At 40.9% G+C, this 24,460-nt stretch overlaps 1 pseudogene; it reads left to right on the top strand.

Moving 5' to 3' along the window:
- Positions 1 to 21,995, top strand: part of LOC116737765 — a 79,908-nt pseudogene extending 57,913 nt beyond the window's left edge.
- The last annotated feature ends 2,465 nt before the right edge of the window (positions 21,996 to 24,460 follow it).

Below are 24,460 nucleotides of genomic sequence, written 5' to 3'. Positions count from 1 at the left end.
GAACTAGAGTATATTATGCTAAGCAAAATAAGTCAGAGAAAGAAAATATCATATGATTTCAGTTATATGTAGAATTTAGAAACAAAACAGATGAACAAATGGGAAGGGAAGGAAAGAGAAATAAGATAGAAACAGAGAGGGACTAGAGAACCTCAGTGGCTCAGTCGATTGGGCATCTGACTTCAGCTCAAGTCACAAACTCGCAGTTAGTGGTTTTGAGCCCTGAATAGGGCTCTGTGCTGACAGCTCGGAGCATGGAACCTACCTCAGATTCTGTGTCTCCTTCACTCTTTGCCCCTCCGTCACTCACAATGTGTGTGTGTGTGTGTGTGTCTCTCTCAAAAATAAACATTAAAAAATTTAAAAAAATAAAAACAGAGAGGGAGGCAAACCCTAAGAGACCCTTAAATATAGAGAACAAAGTCAGGGTTGCTGGAGGGGACATGGGATAGGTGTTGGGCATTAAGAAGGACACTTGTTGGGAGGACCACTGGGTGTTGAATGTAAGTGATTAATCCCTAAATTCTGCTCCTGAAACCAATACTACACTATATGTTAACTATATGTTAAATTTTACAAAAAGAGTTTGATAATCACTCCATACACTTCTAAGGAATGGCCCTATGCTCAATTGCCTAAATGTACACTGTTCTAAAGTGTCAGTCTATTAGCATTTAAATGCATACAGAAATAGGTGTTCTTAAAACTTTCTTTACGGGAGTACCTGGGTGCCTCAGTCAATGAACCTTCCAACGTCAGCTCTGGTCATGATCTACGGCTCAGTTCATGAGTTCGAGCCATACATTGGGCTTTCTGCTGTCAGCACAGAGTCCGCTTTGGATCCTCTGTTCCCCTTCTCTTGCTTATTCTGTCTCTCTCTCTCTCTTTCAAAAATAAGGAAATAGACCTAAAAACAAATCTTAAAAAAAAAAGCATGTAACATGTTTACTAACAGACAGAAGTGTGTTTAGTTTTTCTGAATAAGGCAAAAGACAAAAAAAAAAAAACAAAACAAAATACACTGTGTTTAGTAATTCACCCTTTAGTATTTTATCTTCTGTGGAAAAGACTCAGATGTCCGAAGAATTGAACCTAATTTACCACTTAGCTTAGCAAAGCTTTGAAGTTCCAGGTCACGAAAGATTTGGGAAGCCATTTTAAAAGTTTACCTATAAACCTTTTTATGTATTTACCCTATATCCTCTCAACAATCACCCATGGACACTGTATGAGACAGACAAAATGAAACATCATTTGAAGTAATTTTCCCTGACAAACTGCAACAGGTACTAGTTAACTAATAAAATTAACTCACATAAAAGCTGATTAGGCTCCTCCCTCAGGGATGGATCCTGAAGTGAGTGTCAGGGTAGAACAAGGGTGTATTTGTTAAGGTTTTTTTTTTTTTTTTTGATACCTCTTGTAAAACGAGGGATAAAATGTGTTGTTTTGTTTATAACGGCCACAATTTTTGATAACCACAATTACAGACAGGCTCAGTATCGGGACAGAAGCAAGGCAATTCCACTGCCCACCCCAAAGGCTTGTAATGCAGAGAGTACCAAATTCAAGTGATGATTTTACTACAACAACAACAACAACAACAAAGAATAAAGCCTGATTATCTGTATTGTGTTTGATGTTGAAAGCTCCAAAAACATGTCTGTTTTAAATAAGCAATCAACCTTGAATGGGATTTAGTACTGTATATGTCACACCTGTGTCCACTAAAAAAATCAAACGGTTCACTTCCCCTCCATCAGGCTCCTGTGGGAAAGTCTGAAGTGGGCAGTTGAAGCCCAGGGGACCTCTTGGTCCCCTTCTGCTGATTTGGTAGGTGCTCCAATTTGAACCTCATCAGGAAGTGGCCCAAAGTCGCCCTCACTGGAGGCCCCACCACCGGGGATGGCCTAGGAGATCACTGGAGCCACACCAACTGATGCAGAAACAGGAGGAGTGGGGGAGGGAGGGGAAGGGAGAGGTGGCAAGGGAGCCACTGGCAAGGCCCCGGGCAGATTTAAAGTTTTGGAATAACATTTTTCCATTTCTTTTATCTTTTTATGTCATCATTTTTTTTTTTTGCACATCAGCGTCAGCCACCTTCTTCTTCCTCTTCTTCCTCCTCTTCTTCCTCTTCCTCTTCCTCTTCCCCTTCCTCTTCCCCTTCCCCTTCTCCCATCTCCCATCTCCCATCTCCGTCTGTCTTTCCCTCCTGCTGAAGTGGCTTTGTTTCTGTTTGCTTTTCAGCCATGTGGAAGAGGTGAAGGAGCAGGCCATGGGGTGGGCACCAATTCTGGCGCTTGTGCTCGGGGAGGAGCAGGGGTGGGTTTAGGATCACTGGCACCTGTCTGCCTTCCTCCTCTTCCTCATTCTTCTGACTATTGGGAAAGGGTGTGTGGGTGTGGGTGTGGGTGTGGGTGTGGGTGTGGGTGTAGCGGGGAGGGCAGGTGTGTTCAATTTTTATCTCTCCTCTCTCTGGGCCATCAATTGTGTCCCTTCCCGTGAGGCAACTTTCTTATGGAGTAACATAAAACTCTGAATGTACAGAATTTCACACACACACACACACACACACACACACACCCCGTTCATGTGAATGTGACACACATTTGGGTTTGTTCTGATCCTCCCGAGTGTTAGAAGGCCCAATGTTTACAAGAGCTTGCCTTGAAACACATTAACGGAGCTCGTTTACAAATCGGTGTTAGCAATAGCATCCAGAGGTAGAGAAAACATCTCACACGGATAACACCTGTGGCCATAGATCCACAAACAAGATGCAAACCAACATCAGCCTTTGTTTCACTCCTATTTGTGGAGAGGACACGAAAGACCCAATGGTCAAATCTCCCCCTTTTGTAAAAACAAATCCAATCGCACGAGAGCATTACCGCGGATGGATCCCATCGCGCAGGTGTTTTCCATTTCCAATGAGAACACAGCCAATTTGGCGCAAAGAAGCCAAAAAAAAAGCTGCAGCAACCCACAAACCAAATGTGGCCCGGGATATCTCCGTGAGCGTCCGTTCCTCCCCAAAAGTCAGGGCTTCGCTGGTGGAACCAAAGGGCTTCCTAGTTTCTGGCCGCGTCGTCTCACGGCCAGCTTTCTCTAAGGGAGCACACAAGAAAACTCATTCAGACACCTCCAAAGAACCCCATCTGGGCCATCAGGGACTCAGGTGACCCTTCCATGTTCCCACATAAGTAAGCACTTGCAAGTATAGGCCCCATATGTCCTATACGTGTAGCCTGCCGATGTTTCCTTTTGGGGATGGGTGGTTGCTTTCTCCACACTTAGAGCAAGGTTATTAAATGGTGGCGGTCACGGTGGTGTTTTTTCTTCTTCCGTAAAGAGTTACAAGGCGGCCATTTCGCGGGAGCGGAGCAGTAGCTGGGCTGCTCCTGGATCCCTCGCTGCTTCGGGTTCCCTGTCAGGCTTCCTAGCAGCGGCCTAGCGGAGAAATAAGAGCAGGTGTCTGAATGTACTCGGGTGACCAAAGATGAGAACGACGAGCCCATTGAAATGCCATCGGAAGACGACGGGACAGTGCTGCTGTCCACAGTGACAGCCCAGTTTGTCGGCAGCACGTGGACTGCACTACCGGAATCCAGCGTCTCAGCGTATGAGAGGTGTCCGGCCGGTCAAAGACATTCTGCACATCCCTGATGCTGGCTGGGGAAATCCGGTAGCGGATAGTCGTCAACTTATCCCAAAGATAGCCACAGGAAAAGGGACGAGACAGATGCCTGCTTCTTCAGCAGTGAAAGTGAAGAGAGCCATCCAGAAAACGTCCGCTTTAAGAGTGTTGGGTCTCCCGTGGGAAAACAACCGAACAGGATCTGAAAGAATATTTTGGTAGCTTTGGAGAGGTTCTTCTGGTTCAGGACAGGAAAGATATTCACACGAGTCCTTCAAAGGGGTTTGGCTGTGTTTGTTTTATGGAATAGGAAACCCAGGTGAAAGTCATGTCACCTGTAGAGACATACGATCAAGGAACAATGGTGTGACTGCAAACTTCCTGAATCTCATCAAAGCCCAGATGAGCTTTAGAGAAGCAGGAAGGCGTTTGTCGGGTGCCTTACAGAGGGACGTGACTGCATATATGCTGCAGCAGTTCTTTTGCCAGGACTGAGAAGCGGTAGACGGCTTCATTCCCAAATTGTTCCAGGACTTTGCCTTTGTTACATTTGCAGAGGATCAAGTTACTCCGTCTCTCTATCTTTTTTTTTTTAATTTTTATATATTTTTAAATTTACCTCCAAATTAGTTAGCATATAGTGCAACAATGATTTCAGGAGTAGATTCCTTAATGCCCCTTAATGTTTCAGCCCACTGCGCCTCCCACACCCCCTCCAGTAACCCTCTGTTTTCCATATTTAAGAGTCTCTTATATTTTGTCCTCCTCCCTGTTTCTATATTATTTTTGCTTCCGTTCCCTTGTGTTAATCTGTTTTGTATCTTCAAGTCCTCATATTAGTGAAGTCATATGATATTTGTTTTTCTCTGACTAATTTCACCTAGCATAATACCCTCTAGTTCCATCCACATATTTGCAAATGGCAAGATTTCATTCTCTCTGATGGCCAAGTAATACTCCATTGTAGATATATACCACATCTTTTTTTTTTCTTTTCTAGTACTGAGTAGGCAGTGGAAGCTCAACTTGAACTCCTTATTTTAGTTTGAAAAATATAACATAGGTTATTCAGATAGCATATAGAACCCAGGAAGGTGGGGGAGTCATGGAGGGAGTGGCTGTAAGCCATGCATTTGACTCTTCCCTTCCCCACCCCTCCTAGAGCTGAGCTCCAGAAAGGCAGAGACCATTCTCCACCTCCCACCCCCATCCCTTCTGTGTCTTAAAGCCTCATATTCTGAGGCTCCCCTTTCTGGTCCTACTTTTTAAAACCTTCCTGTAGGTGGAACTTACGAGAAACTAAGCTCAGTAGGATGTTAATGACTGAAAAAGGTTAATATACTGGTTTCCTAGGGGTATTTGAAATGTGGTAAATGCAGGAAGCCACAGCTTAAAAGAATAAATCTGTGAATTTTTAGGCCTCATTAGCCAGATGGAGATATAATTTTATGAGTGTGGGAGAGGCCTTCTTGTTGATCCTGAAATTACATCATGAAAACAGCTGCTAATACTCCCTGTTGTTGTTGGAACCTGCACTTTAGGGACTAGTCAAGATAAGACTGAGCTGTGGAATTCTACAACCTTTGAAAAATCTTTCATGTGAGGACAACATGGGACAAGCCTCCTACCGAAATAGCTCAGAAATCTGTGTCATGCCATTATGGTGAACACCCAAGAGCCTCCCCCTAAACCACAGCAGTCTCCTGAGGACAGAGGGAGGAGAAAGAGAAATAGGGGTTATGGCCTTTGAAAAGAAAGGATATACATAGAGTGTGGAGTTATTTCTAGAGAATTTACTGTAAGCCTTGGGAAAGTGAATGGGGTAGCTGCTGAAACGTCAGTGATGTTCTGGTCTCAAGGCTATGGAATGCCATAGCACTGTGAGATCCAGAGCCCCATGATCTCCCAGGAGCCAGTGAGGGAAGGGACCCACTGTCATTGCCTAGCAGTCCTTGAAACTGCACATCTTCCCTGCATGCTTTCATGTAAACACCAGATGTGTGTTTGGTCTATGTCTGGAGGCTCCTTGTGTTTTCCTCCCATGCTCTAACATTGTTTCATATTTATACCTGGTGAACATGAAACAAAGACTATGTGCAGTTTGCTCCTGCCACTATTTTGCTGGCAGAGGCAGCCCTGTACGTCTGCTCAGTCTAAGTGGGAACTTTTTCTTCAGTGTGCAGCTACAAAAGAGGCTATCCAGGCTGGGAGCCCAAGGATGGCAGCATTTTGGTGGGTCCAGCATGTTCTGAGCCTGTTCTTGAGTTGGTCAATTCCTCCAATTTACCTCACTGGTGTATCAGATTTGAGGGAGTCGATGGGGTCTGAAAAATCAGGTTATCTCAACTCAAAAGAGACTGTTGTACAAGATACAATTGTTTATTTTACAGAGACTATGCTTGGCAAGAGGACATGAATACTAATGGCAATTGGTCACTGCATTCTCTCCCTGGAAGGAATTTCTTTGCAGGGGGCAGCATGATGTAACTTGTCATTCAGGAATTTGATTTTGGTGTCACAGAGCCAGAGAATCCCCGCTTTGCCAACCAGTGTCTATAAGACTTGGGGTGTATCAATTATCTTCATAAGCTGCAGGCTTTTGCCTATAAAATGGATCTAGAAAGAGTGGGTGAGAGAAGAAAATGAATATGTGGGTGCAAAGTAATCACCACATGATTGGAAACTAGCTAGGTATTTTTAAAAATCTGGGGCGCCTGGGTGGCGCAGTCGGTTAAGCGTCCGACTTCAGCTCAGGTCACGATCTCGCGGTCCGTGAGTTCGAGCCCCGCGTCAGGCTCTGGGCTGATGGCTCAGAGCCTGGAGCCTGCTTCCGATTCTGTGTGTCTCCCTCTCTCTCTGCCCCTCCCCCGTGCATGCTCTGTCTCTCTCTGTCCCAAAAATAAATAAACGTTAAAAAAAAATTTAAAAAAAAATCTATAATGAATCTGTAAGCAGACCCAAAGGAATTAGGTAGAGAACCTACATGGTGAGTTTCATTGTTTTTATAATCGACAGAATCAAGCCTTCCAAGGGAACTTTCTCCTGTTTGCTGGTCAAGTCCCCATCTTCTTTACAGTGTGCCTGCTCTTGACTTCCTTCTTTCTAGACCTTTGTGCAGACCACGACACATCTTTAAGTTTGTTAGATTGTCCACTTGGTTGCAGGCCAGTTTAAGCCTGCAATAGAACCACATTGATTGGCCTTGACTGGTTCCAGATTATTGACAGACCAACACATTCACAAACCATCTGAAGCAGAATTATGTAAGTAGTTAGGTCTGGCCATGGTGTGCTCCTTCTTACTATTCTTACCATGTGTGGCTTCATCTTATGCTCTAGTGCTTTACGTTACTGATGGTGGGGTCTGGTATATATTTCTGACAAATTCCATTTGGTTCAGAAGATGGGGGTTTCGTTACCGATAACAGAAATGGTTACAGTTAGTTTGGGTGGAAAGGGACTTCATACAGGGAATTAGTTGGCTATAACATTGTTTAAAATGCTGGAGAAACAGCGGTTAGGCTGAGCCTCTGGGAAGGACTGCAGAATAAGAGTCCCGCCAAAATTGCTTTAGCCCTGTCACGGTTATAATCCCAGGAGGTCAGAGGGCTGCTATTCAAAATTCTGGCCCCAGTTTCATTCCATCTCAGCCATAACCCAGCAAGTCACTGCTGAATTTGTTGACTCCAGCTGCATGTGTCTGCTGAAGTCTACACCACTAAGGGATGGTTCTAGGACTACTTTTATCTCCATTTAACACATTTCTAAAACAACTCTTCGGTTGTGCCAATTACATGCAAATACAAAGTCACACTGATAGCCAGATGAACAAGGGTGGCTGGGGGATGTTTTTACTTTCCAGTCTTGGAGAAAAGTACAAGGAGGTTGGAATAGATGTTGAGTGGGCCAGTCAGCTGGACACATGCTAGGCAAGTACCTGTGGAAAGTAATAGTTCTGGTTCTATGGAGAAAATAAAGACAAGTAAGCTGGATTCTCTCTTTGAGAGTCATAATTTAATAGGGAGAGGAGACCAGTTCAGTGTCTTGATTATTATGGAATTGTTACCTTGAGAATAGGGGAGGATTTCCTTTCCAGGTACCCACAAAGCAGATTTCTCCTAACACAACTTCCACACACAGGATGGTAATTGCTGGTTATCTCATCTGTGTACTCAGTGGGCTGTGAGCTGTAAAAGATAGGGGCCGTATGTGCCTTGCTTACTGTCAAATAGCCAATGTTTGATCCTATGCCATTAAGTATATGTTAAATGATTGGGTAAATGAAAGAATATTTAAGTAGGAGTCAAAATGACAGCTCTAAGGATGTGTTAGCTTATTACAGCAAAAAGTGTTTTCTTCCTGCCAGATCTCAGCCTTGTCTGTAGGTTATATCTGAAGACTTGAAACAATAAATTGAACACTGATGTTAGGAGAATATAATTCCTCATTATGGTTCACCAGTCCTAAATTCTTCCTAAAGGACAACTGTATATTTGTGGCTGGAGAAGCTACATTGAATTTCCTTTTGCTATTAGCATGAGAAGTGAACACGGTGCACCCTAAGTGATGCCACTTGCTGGTTGGTATAAAAAATGAGTATCACATTCAAGGTTTCCTGCTCTTTAGTTACTTCTTGGGAATGGGCATTCCAAGGTGTTTCTGTATCTGGGATGATGCTCTGTTTATAAATAGTATTGGAAATACCACTTAATGAGGCTGCTACTACTATTAACATTTGCAATACATAATGAGTGTGAATCTTAGGGCTTGATGCTTTATACTCATGATCTCCTGTAACTTAAAATCATACCAGCTCATGAGGTGAGTTTCTATTTCACCCCATTTTACAGCTAACTGAGATTTGGAATTGAAATAACTTGTCCAATATTACCTGGTTAGTGATCTAGAAGGTTAGCTCTCAAAGTTAGGTCTGTGTGATCCTAGAGTCCACGTTTTTAACTCCTAAGTGAATTTCACTACTAATTATTCTGTAAGAAATTTCTTCTTATCACAAATATTAAGAATTTATAGGGATGTACAGCTCCCATGATGCTTTTCTGCATGGTAATGGTTATTAATCCTCACAATATCTGATACAAGTATTCTCCTCTCCACTTCACAGATCCTAACACATAAACTTAGAATAGGTAGAGTTAAACTTTGAATTGAGGTATTTGGACTCTAAACGCTGCTGTTGGGGCTTTTCATGATGTTTCCTCTGGCAATGTGCAGTAAAGACCTGCAGGCTGCCATCTTTTCCATAGGGCTCCCTGGGACCCTGGGGTGCCAGAGCTGATGAGGTGATTCTTGGTTACCGTGGTGCAGCCGTCATGGCATGGGGAGACTCAGAGAGGGACGTGTGCATTGAATTCCAATTTTTAAAAATTCCTGCTTCTCTAAAATGATCTGTTGTCTTTTTCATCCAGAGAGGACTCCTTCTGTTGTCTTTCCAGCGTAAAATAAAAAAAGCCATTACTTTAAAGGAAATGTCATTTAAATTCCTCCTATTACAATGGGAACCCTCCCCTATCTTTTTTAATCATTCATTTCTCATTGAAAATAGAGAATAATCAGTCACTTCCATTAGATCTAATGCTCTTGAAGATAACTACCAAACAGATCTTGTTCTCTGGGAATGATTTGTGGGGTAAAACCCACTATTGTCCCAGTACTTTTGAGGATGTTTGGTATATGATCCATCTTCAAAGATTTAGGGTAGGTGGTACTGGTTAGACTAATTGAGTTTTAAGGAGTTGAGGCTAACTCAAAATTTTCTGAGTCAGGGAACTTGTTATATGAGTATATAGGCATGGGACATCAGAAAGAGCCAAACAAACTGAAAAGAGCAGGAGCCTGAGGGTGGTTCTGGGATCCAGTGGCTTAAGTACCTCAGCAATTGGGATTGATGGCTTTTCATTCTAGGACTCCAACTTAATGTTATGCCCCCATGTGTCTTGGCTTTCTCATTATCTTACATTTTACTTTACCATTTACCTTAGTCTTTGTATTTAACTTGTATTCCTATGAGCGGCAACATGAATTTCTTAAAGATAGACTTTATCCCAGGTTTGGGACAGATACTCCTCAGCTAAGAAGATGTCTTCTCCAGTATCCTGGACCTGATGGGTGGTGGGATTACATGGGCAAAATATGGTGGTCTCTTCAGCAGAGGTCATGAATGAAGTTATTTCCATCAGACAGAGCTGAGGATTAAATGAGCTTTTAAATGAAATACATGTAGGGGCACCTGGGTGGCTCAGTTGGTTGGGCATCTGATTCAGTTCAGGTCATGATCTCGCATTGGTAAGTTCGAGTCCCACATCAGGCTCTGTGCTGACAGCTCAAGATCCTGGTGCCTAGGGGCGCCTGGGTGGCTCAGTCAGTTAAGTGACCAACTTTGGCTCAGTTCATGATCTCACGGTTCATGAGTTCAAGCCCCATGTCAGGCTCTGTGTTGACAGCTCAGAGCCTGGAGTGTGCTTTGGATTCTCTTTCTCCCTCTCTCTCTCTCTGCCCCTTCCCTGCTCGCTCACTCTCTCTCTCTCTCTCTCTCAAAAATAAATAAACATCAAAAAAATTAAAAAAAAAAAAGATCCCGGTGCCTATTTCAGATTCTGTGTCTCCCTCTTGCTCTGCCCCTCCCCTGCTTGCTCGTTCTCTCTCTCAAAAATAAATAAACATTAAAAAAACATTTTAATGAAATACCTGTAAAATGCTTATTACAGTGTCTGGTCCATATACTAACTGTAAATGTTAACTCTCCTTTTCACATAGGTGTTTCTGGGCATATATGGTGAGTACGGGGGGGGGGGTGGGTGTTTGATAGGCAAATGCTTGGATGTGCATGTGTTTGTACATGAACATTGTGTGGCCAGTGATTATTAGAAATAGATAAAATGTTCATTTGCCTGGGTTCATTCTCTCAGGTTATTAGAATTACGTTGTATGCCAGAGAAAGTCTATGAAGGAAGGGTATGGAGAGAGGTAAAATAAGGGCTAAGAGAGAAGCTCCCTGAAATGAATTATTTGTATGACCTTTACTGGAGCCTCATGGATCCTTATTCCTGAAGATGGGCTTATGGTTTGTCTGCAATTTTTTCTGAATAATCCAAGTTACAATATGGCATTTATGAAGATGACAGTGTTTCTCTAAGTAACATTGACTTGTGCAATGTCTGTTACTAACACAATGAAATGGAACCTAAAATGTTTATTTTTTTATGTTGTAATCTGACATCCTGAATGATTTTCCTTTGATATTCAAATGACATTTTCTTTTAGTGTTGTGGGAAATCGTGAAATAGAAGGCTAAAATAATGTGGATTGCCAAGCAGAAATCAAAATTGATGAAGTGTATTGCTGAATTTATCAAAGTGTTTGGGGGTTGTTCTTTTTACCCCTATTAATTTTTAATCACCTAAATAGTGGTGGACACCACTAAGAGATTGATGTGTTTGATTTTTGTACTACCAGGTGTCATGGACTGAATGCTTGTATCCTCCCAAAGTTCTTTTATTGAAACCCTAACCCCCAATGTGATGGTATTTGGAGGTGGTCCCTTTGGAAGGGTGATCAGGTTTAGATGATATGATGAGGATGGGGCCCTGTGATGGGATCAGTGTCCTTAGAAGAAGAGGAAGAGATCAGAGTTCCTTCTCTTTCAGCCAAGTGAGGACACAGGGAGAAGTCCTGCCAGCCAGAAGGTCCACCTTCCCCAGTGAACCGAATCGGCCAGCACCTTGGTCTTGGATTTCCGAGCCACCAAAACTGTGAGAAATTCCTGTTTGTTTGTTTTCAATTAATTAGTTAATTAATTAATTAATTAATTTGAGGGAGAGACAGCGAGCAGGGAAGGGACAGAGAGAGAGGGAGACAGAGAATCCCAAGCAAGGTCCACACTGTCAGCACAGAGTCTGATGTGGGGCTAGAACTCATGAACCACGAGATCATGACCTGAGCCGAAATCAAGATTCAGGTGCTCAACCGACTGAGACACCTTGGTGCCCCAAGAAATTCCTGTGTTTTTTTTTTTAATTTTTTTTTCAACGTTTATTTATTTTTCGGACAGAGAGAGACAGAGCATGAACGGGGGAGGGGCAGAGAGAGAGGGAGACACAGAATCGGAAACAGGCTCCAGGCTCTGAGCCATCAGCCCAGAGCCTGACGCGGGGCTCGAACTCCCGGACCGCGAGATCGTGACCTGGCTGAAGTCGGACGCTTAACCGACTGTGCCACCCAGGCGCCCCAAAATTCCTGTGTTTTAAGCCAGCTAGCCTATGGTGTTTTGTTATTAGCAGCCTGAGTAGAATAAGACACAAAGGAAACGACTATCAATTGTAAAAACAGTCTGGAAATTTATGATAACTAGTCTCTAGCAAGTTTTCTTAGTATATTAACCCATGTTGCTAGAATTTCCTATATCTAAAAGGGTAAATGTTACCTCATGATACAAGTGAAAGATTTTTCACTAGCCTTTATGGAGTCTATGTTATTACACAGTGTCTGTCTCTTATGTATTAAGCTGTAAGAAGTTAAGCTCTGAGCTCAACAGCATGTTTGCCCTTGTCACTAACACCTTTATCAGAATATTATGAGAAACTAGCTTTTAGTTTGTGTACACTTTGGAATTTTAAGTTTACCACCTAGTCGGTGAGTTACTTCAATATGTTTACTTAAAAATTTCACTTAGTGATGCTTGGGTGGCTTAGTCCATTAGGCAACTGACTGTTGATTTCAGCTCAGGTCATGATCTCACAGTTCATAGGTTCAAGCCCCGTGTCAGGCTCCTCACTAAGAGTGCAGAGCCTGCCTGGGATTCTCTCTCTCTCTTTTTTCTGCCCCTCTCCTGCTCATGCTCTCTCTCTTTCAAAATAAATGAATAAACTTAATTTTTTTCATTTAAAAATATCAAGTTTTCTTTGTATAATGACAATGATATTTTTACAAGCATTTCTGTTACCCTTAGGCCATTTAGAAGAGGATTTCTGGCAAGCTTTAGAATATGAATATGTCAGTTATATTCCCATCAAGGCTTGTAATACCTGGGCATTGGATGCATTTACTAAAATGGAAATTGGTCTTCTAGACAGGACAGCTACCTCTCACTTAGCTGGTAGGATAGCCTCAGTGCAATCTGCAAATCTTATTGAATTGGATTGATTCCATTATCTTCCTCACAAACCTTTAATTCTTGTTATGTAGCAGAAATGTAATTCTCCTACTTCTTACCACTTAAAAAACTAGTGATTTAAAAAGTGAAAATTTCTTACAGCAAAGAGGAACTAAAGAAGTGGACTTCACATATACTAAATATAAGCTGTGTTCTAACACAGAGCTGAATGCCTTCATTGTGATATTTATTTTCCAGAAGAACACTGTGCCATATGTGTTATGTCCCTTTTGAAGATGAGCTTAGTAAGTGGCAGAGATGTTATTTGAATGGGATTTTTGATTCGGCTAAAAGCTCATATTGTAGAAAACAGTGGTTGAGATCAGTCATGTATTAGACAGCTACTATTCCTAGTTAGTTAGGTGCAGAACTAGGACCAAAGGTGGTCCTAGCTTTATACACACACACACACACACATATATATACATATACATACATGTATATATATGTATGTATATGTGTATATATATATATATGCGCGTGTGCACACACACATATATATATAACATATATATATTTATATATTTATATTTATATTTCATAATCTGGTATCCTGCATCCAGTAACTGACAATCACGAGACAAATTTCATACCTTTAGAATGAAAACAATGGGTACATCACAGGAGTGTTCAGAGAGCAAAAAGAAAGAATAACCAAAACCTTTTATTATGAACACAAGGCTCTTGAAATAATAGTTGGAGGTTGAGTTTGAATCTTTAAATTGCAATTTGAATTTTAGCCTAGAGTTAAGACTATAACTAGGTCTCCTTTTTTAAGGCATTCAACAAATCTTTACTATTTATTATTTTTTAATAAATGTTTATTCAGTTTTGAGAGAGAGAGTGCAAGTAGGGGAAGAGCAGAGAGAGAGGGGAACAGAGAATCCAAAGTGGACTCTGCACTGACTGCAGCGAGCCCAATGCAGGGCTCAAACTCACAAACTGTGAAATCATGACCTGAGCTGAAGCTGGACGCTCAACTGACTGAGTCAGCCAGGCGCCACTGTACTATTTTTTAATATGTGTTGGACTTCATAAACACTAGTTCTCTTTGGCTCCAGGAAGCTAAAGAGAATCTTTATGCAGAAGTTTAAAAAAAATACTTTAAGCATAGTATTGTGCCTCTCCCTTTTCCCACTTAACCTAATTTCATTACTCATTTCACTGTCTCATAAACAATAGAGCATATTTCAGCTGTCTGATGAAAGAAGTTTCATTGACCATCACAGAAGGCCTGATGAGAACTGCTGAATTTGCTCATGTGCAATGACAATTAAGTGCAGAGGAAAGGGTATTGAACAGAAGTGTGGAAAGCTCATTTTAATTCTCTTTGTTACTTAAGTCATGTAGCCTATCTGTGTCTATCTTCTGCTTCTACAAAGTCGGAACAGTAGTACTGATAGAGCATTTTGTTGCAGTTGACACATAAATTGTGCTCAGCAGATCATTGTTGTTGGGATTTTTTTTCTGCCCATAAAAAAGAGAGTGTTATTATTTTAAAAATTCAATTTTGAATTTTTAAAATAATAACACTATCTGCAGTAAATACGTTGTGAATTAATGAACAATGCAAGCAGCTGATTCTACCTCCACCCAAATGAAAGAACAACAGGGCTAGAGGGAATGTCTTGGGGAATTTGCTATGAAGGGAGGGAAGAAGAGTGTCTGAGTCCATTTGGATTGCTATAACAAAAATACCACAGACCAGGTAACTTATACACAACAGAAACTTATTCCTCACAGTTTTGGAGGCTGAGAGTTCCAAGATCAAGGTGTTGGCAGATTTGGTGTCTAGGGAGGACCTACTTCCTGGCTCCTAGATGGCTGTCTTCTTGCCATGTCCTCACATACTGGAAGAGACAAGGATGCTCACCTTCTGTGGTCTCTTTTATAAGGACTCAAATCTCATTCATGAAGGTAGAGCCCTCCCAAAGGTCTCTAATCACCTCCTAAAAGTCCTATATCCCAATATCATCACATTGGGGATTAAGTTTCAATATAGGAATTTAGGGGGCCACAAACATTCAATCTATGGTAGACATTGATATTTACTGAATGCTTAATTTAGCTAGGTACCATGCTAAATTCTTTTTATGTTTATTGATTTATCTTCAACAAATAATTATCACCTACTGTGTTCTACATACAAAGCTAGGCATTGGAGCATAGTAGTATGTAAGACAGGCATGGTCCATATTCTTTGGTGCTTATAAATTGAGCATTAGGGATAGATACTAAACAAATATACAGACAGTTAATTGTTTATTAATTAAAATTATGGGTATCACTAGAGAGATATAAAATTATTTAATCTTTTCAGCAGCCTTGTAAAATATTATTTGCCTTTTATAGAAGAATAAAAGGAGGCTTGAAGGGGGCTTAAGAAATTATCTGAGGTCACAAAGCTAATAGGTGGTGGACTTAACATTGCTCAGGCTTTATCCCTTCCAGAAGACTGCTTGTGGGGGTCTCAAGACTGCATGATCTTAAGGAAGTCCACAACTTGACCAACCCCTTTCACCCATTTATCCCTTAAAGGAAGGTTTCTTGAACACTTACCACATATCACCAGCACAATGGACATGATACCTGCCTACATGGAGTTCACAGACTAATGAGGACGACAGAGATTAATCACTTCTCAAATACATAATTATAAACTACCACAATATGAGGGAAAATTACATAGTGTTATGATAACCTGTGATAGAGACACCCACTTTAGGAATTCAGGAAGGCATCCATGAGGAGGTGACCTTAAAATAGAGATCTAAGGGATGAGAGGGAGCTAACTTGGCAGGAAGGATGATGGAAGCAGAGGATTTTATGCGGTGGGGTCAGGATCTGTAAAGGCTCTGAGTCAGAAAGGAACATAATGAAATTGGAACAAGTAAATGAAGATCACTGTGGTCAAACTGAAATAATGGAAGAGTAGCACAAGATAAAGACAGGTAGGAGCTAGAACCTGGTGTTTTAGCCATTTTAAGGATTTTGGTCTTAATCATAGGAGCAAGGTGAAGTCATGGAAGGAAAATCACTTTATCAAATAATTCAGCAAAGAAATAGGCAGAAGACATGAATAGATACTTTTCCAGAGAACACATCCAGATGTCCAATAGACAGACACATGAAAAAATCCTCAACATCACTCATCATCAGGGAAATGTCAGTCAAAACCACATTGAGATACCACCTCACACCTGTCAGAATAAAACTAACAGAAGAAACAACTGATGTTGGTGAGGATATGGACAAAGGAGAACACTCCTGCACTGTTGGTGGGAATGTAAACTGGTGCAGCTACTCTGGAAAATAGTGTGGAGGTTCCTCAAAAATTAGAAATAGAACTACCCTATGACCCAGCAATTGCACTACTAGGTACTTATCCAAAGGATATAAAGATGCCGATTCAAAGGGACACATGCACCCCAATATTTACAGCAGCAGTATTGGCAGTAGCCAAAATATGGAAGGAGCCCCAGTGTCCATCGACTGATGAATGGATAAAAAAGATGTGGTATATATATTCAATGGAATATTACTCAGCCATCAAAAAGAATGGAATCTTACCTTTTGTGACAATGTGGATGGAATTAGAGTGTGTTATGTTAAATGAAATAAGTCAGAGAAAGACAAATATGTAATTTCACTCATGTGGAATTTAAGAAACACAGATGAACATAGGGGAAGGGAAGCAAAAATAAAAACAGAGAGAGAGGCAAACCATGAGAGACTCTTACGTAGAAAGAACTGAGGGTTGCTGGAGGAAGGTGGGTGGGGTGGGCTAGATGGGCGATAGGCATTAAGGAGGGTACTTGTGATGAGCACTGGGTGTCTTATATAAGTAATGAATCACTAAATTCTATTCCTGAAATCTTTAAAAAAAATAATTTAAAAAATCACTTTCACAGTTGTGTGGGCATATATCTGAAGTGCAAAAGCAGAACACAAGGATATTATTGCCATCTTTCAAGTGAGAAATGGCAGTAGCATTACCTGGGCTAGCAGGTGTGTATGAGAGACTTGAGTCAATGATGGAAACCTGAAGAAAGCAGTTAATTTTGTCTACTTAATGGAAATACTTCCATAATTCATACTAATCACCTGCTGATCTGAATATGTTCTGGATTTGGCATTACACAGGCTCATGGTGAGTTGATTCTTACAATGACTTTGATTTTGAAATGCAGTTTATATCTTATCGATGTTGACCTAGCTCTTGATAGAGATGTATATAATACAGTTTGACTCAGTCATAATTCTCTAAGCGTCTACTATGCTACACTCTATTAGCCCCTGCAGGACTTAAAAAGATAACTAAGATATTATCCTTGCTTTCAAAAGTAAGTGACCTGGTAATGTACATAGGATGATAAAGTACAAACACAAGTGACTGTGGTGTACAATGTGCCACAGCCAAGTTGTATTGCATTTCTTGAAGAAGCAAAGATCACATTCTACCTAAGGATTTAAAGGATTAGCAAAGATAAAGCATGAAAATGGACTTGGAAGCATGTGACACATTTAACTCATGGAAGAGGGGTTGTGGAAGGCTTGTTTTCTAAACTATACTTAATCTGGGAGGATAAAAGATAATATATTGATACCTGAGGCTATTAGGATTTATGGAAGTTAGATTATCTTCAAGAAACATATTTGTGATGAAACATTTTCATTTGATTCACTTGATTTCATTTGATTCACGGGCTTCACTATGTACTTCTTAAAAGAAGACTTAATATTTCTAGAGCAGTTTTAAGTTTACAGTAAAATGGAGAGTAAGGCACAGAAATTTCCCATACTCCCTGGCCCGTAGCTTTACCCAGTCAGCATTATTCACCAAAATGGTACATTTTTACCAAGGGTGAACTCACACTAACACATTATAAACACCTCAAGTCCATAGTCTTCCTTAGGGTTCACTCTTGTATTGCACATTCTATGGATTTGGTTAAATATATAATGACATATGTTCATCATTATAATATCAGAGTATTTTCAATGCCTTAAAAATTCTTTGTGCTCTGCCTAGTCATCCCCTTCCTCACTCACCATTCACTGTCAATTACTAGTCTTTTTTGCTGTCTCCATAGTGTTATCTCTTCCGGAGTGTCATATAGTTGGAATCATATAGTATGGTGTCTTTTCAGATTGGCTTCTTTTACTTACTAATGTGCATTCAAGTCTCCATGTCTTATCATGGTTTGATAGTTCATTTCATTTTAGCGCTGAATGATATTCCATTGTTTGTATGGACCACTTTATTTTTTCATTTACCTAATTTATCATTTCTCTGATGATATAGGATGTGATACATCTTTTCATATACTGATTTGCCATCTGCATATCGTTGGTGAGATGTCTATTAAGGTGTTTGGCCCATTTTTAATCAGGTTGTTTTCTTATTGATGAATTTTAAGAGCTCTTTATATATGTTGGGTGAGTCCTTTATCAAATGTGTCTTTTGTAAGTATTTTCTCCCAGTCTTTGTCTTGTCTTTTCATTCTCTTGATACTACCTTTTGTAGAGCAGGTCTACAAATTTTAATGAAGTCAAGTGTATCAGTTATTTCTTTCATAGATCTCGTCTTCATTATTGTATCTAAAAAGCCATCACCATATCCCAAGGTCATCTAGACTTTCTTCTTTAGGACTTTTATAGTTTTCCATTTTCCATTTAGGTCTCTGACCCATTTCTAGTTAATTTTTGTGAAGGGTGTAAGGTCTGTGTCTAGATTCATTCTTTTCATGTGGATGTGTACTCATTCCAGTATCATTTGTTAAAGAAACTTTTTTTGCTCCATTTTGTTGCTCTTGCTTCTTGTTTGTTTGTTTGTGTGAGAGAGAGCACAGCATGCTCAGGGGAGGGACAGAAAGGGAGAGAGAGACAGAATCCAAAACAGGCTCCAAGTGGTCAGTACAGAGCCTGATGTGAGACTCAAACTCAGAAACCATGATATCATGACCTGAGCTAAAATCAAGAGTCAGACCTGAGCTAAGTAGTCAAGAATTGGACAACTGAGCCACCCAGGTACACAGCCCTTCCTTATTTGTCAACGATCAGTTGACTGTATTTCTGGGAATCTACATCTGGGTTCTCTGTTTTGTGCCACTGATATATTTGTTGGTTCCTCACCAGTATCACAATGTCTTGATTGATTACTGTAGCATTATTGGAAGTCTTGAAATTATTCACTTTTGTGACACTGACTCACTTTATTTAACACTCATTATGTGTTTACTGAAAATACAGCAGACATTCATTGATTTTTAGGGGCAATGTTTAAAGTTCTGACAAATCAGGAATCCCTGGAAAACTTTTCTTGAAAGTGACAGACTCAGTAATTATTTTACAAAGAGCAAATGGATAATGATTCCAAGTAGAGCAGTAACTCTGAGTATAAACATGGTGGAGGGAGATACAGGAAGTTGGCAAAGAACTTTGAGTTCTTCATTTTGATTGGAACATAGAGTAACTAAAAGTGATATTGGGGGGATGAAAGTGGAGAGTCGAAGCCCTATCACTGACGATCCTATAGAATAGACTGCTGGACAGCGGAAAGAAATTTTCAGTTGCCCACATCTAACTTGAAGAAAGAAATTTTGACTGCGTGTTTCAATATATTTTTCTTTTTTCAAGTGACCCAGTATTCAATAACTTTTATGATAAATAACCTGGGGTCTGACAGCAGCATTTTCCACAGGGTTGAGATTCCTGGGAAGAAACTGGAGTTTATACTGATAGATCTACTGAGCATATTATCAGGAGAAGAGCTTTCTTTGATGGGCAGTCATTTGTAATCTATTTTCCTTCACTTCAGAGTAGTTCTCAGGTCAAATCACTGTTGTATTTATATCCATGACCTCTTTTCCAGTGCTGTATCAGCTGAGCATTGTAGAAACACCCTTAAAAGAAGTAGTATTTGGGTCAGAAACATCAGCCAAAATGAGTGAACTTAGACAAATTTTTTTTTAATTTTTTTCAACATTTATTTACTTTTGGGACAGAGAGAGACAGAGCATGCACGGGGGAGGGGCAGAGAGAGAGGGAGACACAGAATCGGAAACAGGCTCCAGGCTCTGAGCCATCAGCCCAGAGCCTGACGCGGGGCTCGAACTCACGGACCGCGAGATCGTGACCTGGCTGAAGTCGTGACGCTTAACCGACTGCGCCACCCAGGCGCCCCCAAATTTTTTTTTAAAGAATGAGGGGTTTTTAAGTGGCTTTATCAGTAAATCCTTCAAGTAGTTTCCATTTGAATTGCTAAGCCATTATACAGCCATTAATTGAACCCAGCGAACTTTCTTTGGATCATTGAATACCTATTGTGCCAAATGAATCTCAACATTTTGTGTTGGGGGGGCGGGGAGTCTGGGCTAGGACTTATAGTTTGAAATTCTGATGTGTAAGGAAATCTTTGGAGAAGTTTATTGCCCTATGGATAGGGTAGAAGACAGAGAAGGAGTATAAGGAAATGGCTGGAGTTCAAGGGTAGGAGTACTTTTCTTCTCTTTCTTTTCTTTTTTCTTTTTCTTCTCCTTTCAAGATCTCATTGGGTCTTAAAGAAAAGGTGAATATCTGGGTAAATATTGTAGTGTTTTTAGTTCATATACCAGGAGTCTTTGAACTTTGAAAATCATAAATATACCTGAGAATGTGAAAATGTAGATGGCTGGGCCTTATACCTATATTTTGATTTAGTAGATCTAGGTGTGGAGCCTTGGGGATCTCATTTTTAACAAGTACCCTCTGAGTGATTTTTATGTAGGTGGTCCTGAGTTTTGCATTTGAAAACTTGACAATTCCAACCTGTAGAAATTAGACACAATTTAAAGCATTCAGTAAAACTCATAAAAACCATCCTGCTACTGTGCTAGGGTCCAGGCATATAAAAAGTAAAATACATAGCTAGTAGAGGGAGAATATAAACACACGTGCATGTGTGCACACGCACACACACACCCAACATCAACATGATACCATGCTAAAGAGAGAAATTTATCCATTGGGTATGTGTATGCCAGTTACAGACTCAGAAGTGGGGAAAGAAAACTTGAAAGTGAAGGCTTCCTCTTGAGATAGACTTTGTTTGTCTACTTTGTAGTGTTAGGAACATGCCCTCCAAGCTGTGTAACCAAGCTGTAGAAATAGTTCTTCTTTATGAGACATCTCCTTTCAAAATAATGAGCATATTCATGTGGTTTTCAAGGCCTTTAAAAAAGAGTAAATAAACCTGCTTTCAACCCATATGCTGATTCAGGATGTCTGAGGATAATCAGGTGTGAATTTTAAAGCTGTAGTGGGGAAAACAGTCCATGGGTAAAAATGACAGCTGACTGTAGGAGCACAAACTTTTATTTTCCTGAGATTGTGCAAAGAGTCGGTGTCTGTATACAGAGACTCCTCTCTCTGAAGTGCCAGTTTATGACAATGCCAAGTGAGAACTTTCAGTTCCTTTGTGACAAGAGGTAACATCCATAGAAAGTTAGAAGTAATAGAAGGTTATTTTAATGACCCATCACACCTTCGTTCTTATTGCCAGTGACTGCATAAGGACCAGTACAGAGTGCTAGCCTTTGCAACATTAACTCATTAAAACATCAAAATTCATTTCAGAATATCAGACTTTGACATCATAAAATAGGACCCTATAATGAAAGTGCTAATATTGGATTGACTACAAGATGATTTGTAAAAAATTTAAAAAAAACAGGGTAATAATTTTGCTTTCCTGGTAATCATTGCATAGGAAGGGGATAAATACATAGAGATGAATCCCCAACATACTGTCTGATGAAAACGAATGTGCTAAGGATATGGAGGCTGCTTCTTGGCCCTGCTGTGGGAGATTGAGTTTCTTCTTAGTAGTAGTTACTGTTCTATCTAATCCCAGAAACTGCTGTCCCCAGTGGTGTGACAGTGGTGTCCCCTCCTTTAGAGTTGGGGTGGCAGGGTGTGGCAATATCCAAGCTGCTGCATTCTGCCAGCCATCACTTGTGAAGCCTCAGTTTTCTCCCATACATCTGGTACTGGTGAGTGATATACTTTCACACCCTGGTAATGTCAGGTGGAGTGCCTACAGAGATCTGGTTCATGGTGTCATAGAGGTCTCATGTGATGACTGAGGAGTATGCCACCTTCTCAGTGGCAGCAGAAAGAATTAGTGGATGAAGAGCCAATGGAGAGATGAGAATCCTGGAGAAGAAAAAAATGAATGAGGAGGTAGAGGAGAAGATGAGGAAGGGATGTTCAGATGAGACATGGTGCAGAAGACTAAAGTGGCAGAGGTGAAGGAAGTGGGGAGGCCCTGAGCCTTGAATGTGATCTCTTCAGGGACTTTGAGTGTGGAGTTAGAGACCATGGATGCTCAGGCTGACAGGGCCTTCCTCCACCTCAATCCCAAGTTGGGGCGAATGCAGCGGCACTTGGATGAGGACACAAGTTTCATCAACCAAAATATACCTGCATTGTGGGACCTTTTGAACCAACCCCCACCTAACAAACACCCTAATGCAGATTTGCTAAGGTGTATACCAGTTAGGGATGAAAGAGTTCAGACATCCCAGGACGGCTACAAGCTGAGGGTCTTCTTTTGGACAAACTCTTACTGCAAAAACAGGCGATCAGAGAGTGTGATGAGGTCAGATCTTCTGGACAGATGTCCTTTCTTTCCATTCAAAACATTGGATCAGGACCCTATGCCCCCTGTCCTTCATCTACAGGAGTAGGACACCACTTGTAGCTTCTTACCTTCATTACTGCCTCAGACCACAGCCTCCCAGAATGAGACAAAACTATTGTTATTACTATTTTAGTATATGTGCTGCCCAAGAGAGCATGAAACTATTGTTATTGCTAATGGGGAACTGTAGTCCAGTTCCTACAGGAGTAACTACCATGTGAAGGGAAACCAGACTACTTTCAGCAGGGCAGCCCATGGAGATACTCAAGCTCTTTGGGTACTAGTGTGGTTAACTCCTGCCTTTGGAAATTGTTCTTGCCCCAGATTACCTGCCAGCCATTGTTGGACCTCTGCTTGGCCAACAGTGGTGTGCATGTGCTGGCCTCTCTTCTCTGTCATTGCTGTCATCATCACTAATGTAGCTTTTGTGGACATGACCATGATTTGTCTAAGCCAAGGAAATGATAGTAAAGACAGCACTGCCTTCATCTCCATTGCTTGAATCTTTGTTTGTGTCAAGGCCTTCCCACCTGCTTGTGATGTAGGTACTTAAGAGTCACATTGGAAGAGGAACATTGTATCTTCCAGCACCATAACTACAAGAACATTGAAAAGCTAGATTCATGTTTAATGTCTGTGGCAAGTTGTTCATCTTCCAGTGGATAATGTCACGACCCTAAGACCTCGGCTTGGCCATCACCATCTGAATTTTCATCTTTGCCCAGGAGCCCATGTCACCCACCCTGCTGAGTATCTGGAAAAACAAGGACATAAGCAGTAGAATGCTGCTGAGGTAAAGGATAAAAGTAAGAGACCTCTAAATCTACCAAAATCCAAAATTTTTCAAGTAGCTTTTTTGCTGCTGATAAGTCTTCATGACGGCCTATGCCATGCTCTACCTTTTCTATTAGCCTTTTGGATAATCTGTGTACCGAGCACCAGCAACCCCATTTTCTGCTTTCTAGGTGACAGGGACCTTCAGAACCACCCGTGGACTCATGCTCCGTACCAACCACTGGAAAGGTCCTCCACCTACCCTCCTTTCATTGTCACTCAGGAACCATACCTGATGTCAGAGAGGTGATTAGGCTGGCAGGTGTGGCTCTATAACTCTAAACAAGGGTGAATATGGTATCCTTTCTGGGCATCATGTGTTCTTAGCCACATCCAATGAGCCCATGGAGAATTTGGTGTGTTTCTCAGCCCCTTTTTGCCTACCTGATCATGACCAGATGACAAAGTGCTCTGTGAGATGTCAGGAGAGAAAAGACACATTTTATTTGTAGACTTCATCTGTCTGCCTACAACTCATTCCAACATCTCTCTTCTCCTTTCTGTGCCTCTCTCACCTTTTCTCTCCTCTTTCTGTTTTTAATGACTTTAGGGACCAAAACAAGAAAGCAAAACAACTAGAAAGCAGACTCTCCAATTTGCTTCTCCTCTCAATGATATCTAGAAGGAGAGAGGGAGGTTGTCTAGTAAAATAGGCTGCCAGAGCTCTCTGACCCTCTATTTTTATGCCCCCCCACCACTTCACAAGCTTTCTTTTACAAGTCCTAGGAAGTTCAAGTGAAGACAGACAAAGGATTGTGGGATTGAAGGACTGAGGTGGGTGTGAGTCTGTGGGACAGGGATTATTCATTGCCCTGTTATACACAGTATTCTTTTAGGCTAATCTTGGACTAATATCACCACAACTAACCTTCCCCATAAGACATGCACACCCTTTTCTCCTTACTGTGTCCAAATTTCTAAGAAACCTTGTAGATATTTCTTCAGCATTAACCTGGAGGGGATGGAGAAGAATGTTACAGGAATGAGATTCTATTAGGAATTAAATTAACTCTTTTAAATGATTACTTTAAATCTAAAATAATGTAAATAAAAAGGAAGAGTGTACACCTCTGAGAAGTTTATCTACACCTCCTTTGTTTCTGGGATAAAGTGAGGGTTTTTACTAGCAAGGACTGAAA

The sequence above is a fragment of the Lynx canadensis genome, chromosome E1 (genome assembly GCF_007474595.2).
Source record: "Lynx canadensis isolate LIC74 chromosome E1, mLynCan4.pri.v2, whole genome shotgun sequence".
In the NCBI taxonomy this organism is placed as follows: domain Eukaryota; kingdom Metazoa; phylum Chordata; class Mammalia; order Carnivora; family Felidae; genus Lynx; species Lynx canadensis.
Note: the sequence above shows the minus strand (reverse complement) of the source record. Positions and strands in the feature narration are given on the sequence as shown.